Source organism: Haliaeetus albicilla, chromosome 10 (genome assembly GCF_947461875.1).
Source record: "Haliaeetus albicilla chromosome 10, bHalAlb1.1, whole genome shotgun sequence".
Lineage (NCBI taxonomy): Eukaryota > Metazoa > Chordata > Aves > Accipitriformes > Accipitridae > Haliaeetus > Haliaeetus albicilla.
This window is the reverse complement of record NC_091492.1, coordinates 26446884-26450717: the sequence shown is the minus strand read 5'-3', so window position 1 is coordinate 26450717 and position 3834 is coordinate 26446884.

Here is a 3834-nt window from a genome sequence, read left to right as displayed (position 1 = left end):
TCCTTCCCTAAATCCTCCCGGATCGGGACGTGTCTAACGCGATGTTAATATATATATATATATATATATATATATATATATATATATATAAAATGCACCGTCATTGGGATAATCCCAGGGAGAATATAAGTTTGAAAGCTGAATCCGTGTCTTTGCAGCGTGTCTTGGGATAAATAGCGATATTCTTCGTGTTTCCTCTTTTGGCGGGTTAAAAAAATAACTATAATTTCTGGAGGACCCTAAAATATAAGTTTAGATTTTTATTTTTTTTTACGTGAATTTAATAAAAAGGAGAATGAAAAGAAGGGAAGGCATGCGGGTCTTACCCCCCCCCCCCCAAATCTCCTCTCAGCGAGGGTAGGGAATGGTTCAAGTCGGGCCCGCCGGGACGGCCGCGGGTGGGGGCTGCGTGGGCACCCACCCCCGCGCTGCCGGCTCTTTAACCGTGTCCCCCCACCGTGTCCCCGTGTTCCTCCCTCTCCAATTCTTCTCTTCCAGGACAGCCCCGCGGCTCCGGTCGCTGCTTCACTCCCCCCCCCGCCCCCCCCGCCCCCGCCCACGGGGGAACCCAGGTGGGTCATGGGGAAACGCGGAGGGTGAAATCATGGGGCGGGGGGGGGGGAATGACGGGTGGGGGGCGACAGCCCCGGGGAGCGACCGACTCCGGGAAGGGGTGGGAAAGGGTCGTTTGCCTAAAAGAGCTGCAGCAGCTTGGAGGTTGCAAGTTGGGGGAGGGGGCTGTAGGTGGGGGTGTCCCTGGGTGCCCCCCGGGGAGCCCCCGATGGGTGCTGTAGCCTCCCCCCTCCCGCAAGCAGCCAGCAGGATGTTCCTGAAATCTGCGTTTTTTTTCCCCCAACCAGGGCTGGAATTGAACGTGGGGGGCTGGAAAAAAGAAAAAGTGCATTCCCCCTCTTCCCGTCCCCCCCCAAACCCCTTCGTGCAGACGGGGCCTCACAGAAAAGCCAGGTAGGAGGCCACGGGGTGGGGGGCTGCCAGCGAGAAGTGAGAGTCCTGGGGGGCAAAGCCCAATCCTTGGGGGCAGCAGAGCCAGGACAGTTTGCATTGTCCATAATGCCGAGCTGCTGGGGACCCCCCCGGGCAGGTTTGGGGACCCCCAGGGCTGAGGTAGTCCCTGTTGTCTGGGTGCCCCCCCAGGACCCTCCCTGCTCACCCCGTCAGTGTTGTGTCCCTAACGTCACCTGTCCCCTTTTTCCCCCACTCCCAGCCGGGGCTGTAAGTACTGGGCCTGACGGGAGCCAGACCAGTGGGATCCCGTTTTCCCAGTGGGGGCAACTGGGAGATGAGCCCTCCATGGGAAGGACGTGCCACTGGCTGTGCTGGTGGTGGCAGCGGGAGAATCTGGCTCCAGGAAGGAGGCAAAACTCATGAATAACCTCCTGCCCCAAACCCACAGCCCCAAAGCTGTCTGGTTTTACACTAGGAAAAAAAAATTTCCAAGGCAAAGAGGAATTTTAAGAGAAAAGGAAAAAAAAAACAAACCATAACAACCCAAACCCGTTCTTGTTTGAGGAAAAATCATGTTATTAGTTTTGATGCTATCGGTATTATAACAGGGAAAATAAAAGAGTAATTAATAGAGGGCTTGTGGGGTTAAAACTACAGAAATAAAATAGCATTTGATTTCTGTCCGGGGTCTGCACGGTGCAGCCAGGCCCCAGCATCGGCACAGAGTGCTGGTTGGGCACCGGCAGCGATGGGCTGCAGGCGGGGGCTTCCCCTTTGGTGAGAGAGGGGAGCCGGGAGGGGCTGAGTCCCCTGGGAGGCCAGAGAGGTGGAGGAGGGTGGTGACGGTGATGGTGGTCGTGGGTGGTGGTGGCGGTGCTTGGTGATGGCGATGGGTGATGGCCGGTGGCGCCGAGGGTGGTGGTGATGGTGGTGGTGGCGCTGGTGGTGGTGCTGAGGATGATGGTGGTGCTGAGGGTGGTGGTGGTGATGAGGACGATGGTGATGATCAGGGTGGTGGTGATGAGGGTGGTGATGGTGGTGGTGATGAGGATGGTGGTGACGACGAGGCTGATGGTGGGGATGAGGATGATGGTAGTACTGAGGGTTGATGGTGGTGGTGCTGGTGATGAGGATGATGGTGGTGCTGAAGGCGGCGGTGATGGTGCCGAGGGTGATGGCGGCGGTACCGAGGGCGGTGGTGGTAATGACGGTGCCGGTGGTGGTGCTGGTGCAGACGGGGGTGATGGGTGGCGGTGGTGGTGGGGGGGGGTGATGATGGGGAGGACTATGGGGGTGACGGGGATGGGGGTGATGGGCGGCGGCGACGCGCGTGTGCGCGCCTCTCCCGGCCCCTCCCCCGCCCATTGATGAACCGATAGGCGCTGCAGAGGGGTGGGAGTCAGGGCAGGTGACGTCAGGCGGAGCCGAGCCAATGAGAGCCGGCGCCGAGGGCCGGGAGTGTGAAAGCATGAATGAAAAGTGCCGCGCGCCGCTCCCCCCGGCGCAGAGGCTGCGGGCAGCGGCAGGCAGCGGCGGGCAGCAGGTAGGAGCCGTGCCGTGCCGTGCCGTGCCGTGCCGTGCCGTGCCGTGCCGTGCCGTGCCGTGCCGTGCCGTGCCGTGCCACCGGGCGGGCCCCGGCTCCGCGCTGCCTGCGCGGCGCTCGGCGGGAGAGAGGCGGTGTGTGTGGGGGGGGGGAGGTTCGGAGGTAGCGGGGGTCTGAGGCTCCCCCGGAGGAAGGGGGGGGGGATGCAGGTGAAGGAGGGTTGGAGCGGTGCAGATCCCTTGGGGAGGGATGCAGGAGGGAGGGCTGCGGGGCTCCCGGAGGAAGGAGAGGGCTGCGGGTTCCTCCCCTGAAGGATGGAGGGATGCGGGGTACCCTGAGGGGGGGGGGGGGATGATGCAGGTTCCTCCCTGGAGGAAGGAAGGGTCGGGGGAGGCAGGTCACCCCGGGTAAGGAGAGGGATGCAGGTTTGCCCCCCTCCCGGGGGAAGGAAGGAAGGAAGGAAGGAAGGACGGAGGGATGCGGAGCCTCCGAAGGAAGGAAGGAGGGATGCGGGTTCCCCGCGAAAGAAGAAAGAACGGAGGGATGCGGGGAAAGGAAGGCGAGGGATACGGGGGAAGGAAAGCGAGGGATGCGGGTCCCCACCGAGGAAAGATGCGGGGGTCGTGTGTCGTCCCCCCCCGAAGGAAGGGAGGGATGCGGGTCCCTGCCCGAGGTGCGCGGTCCCTGCGCGCAGGGCCGGGGGTCCTGAGCCCCGAGCAGGGGTCGTTCCCTCCCTTCTTTCCTCCCTTCCCTTCCTTTCATCATTTCCTCTGTTTTCTGTGTTTATTCATCGCTTCTGTTCCCCCAGATCTTGGCTGAATCCAAAGCATCACAAGTTATTATTTATTTTAACCGGCAGGTTTTTCGCAGTCATTTTGTTTAGCGAGCGTTAAATGCATTTATGGGTGGGGAAATGTCCTTTTGGTGTTCTATGCATATTTTAAGTTGCGGGCGCAAATTATATTTGCTTTGATTATTACCAGTTTGAATGCATTAATTTGATAGTTATTAAAAATAATGCGGGCTTAATTCTCAGCACCTGCAGAATATAATTTGGTTTGCAAATGAAACAAATTTAACCGTGGCAGAAAATAGGCTGCTCCTGTGTGGTTATCCTGTAATTCTGCTCAAAATTCTATTTTCGAGGGGCCTGATCCTGCCTGTCCCACTGATGCTCAGGAAAGCTTTGCCCTGGGCTCACTGGGTTGCAGGAACAGGGCCACTGGTGTAGCTGTGTGCTGATATTATGGATCTCGCTGCTAATATTTGCATCTCTTTTTATTCGTTTTCCTCCCTCCTTCATTCCTTAAAAGCCATGTGCCCCG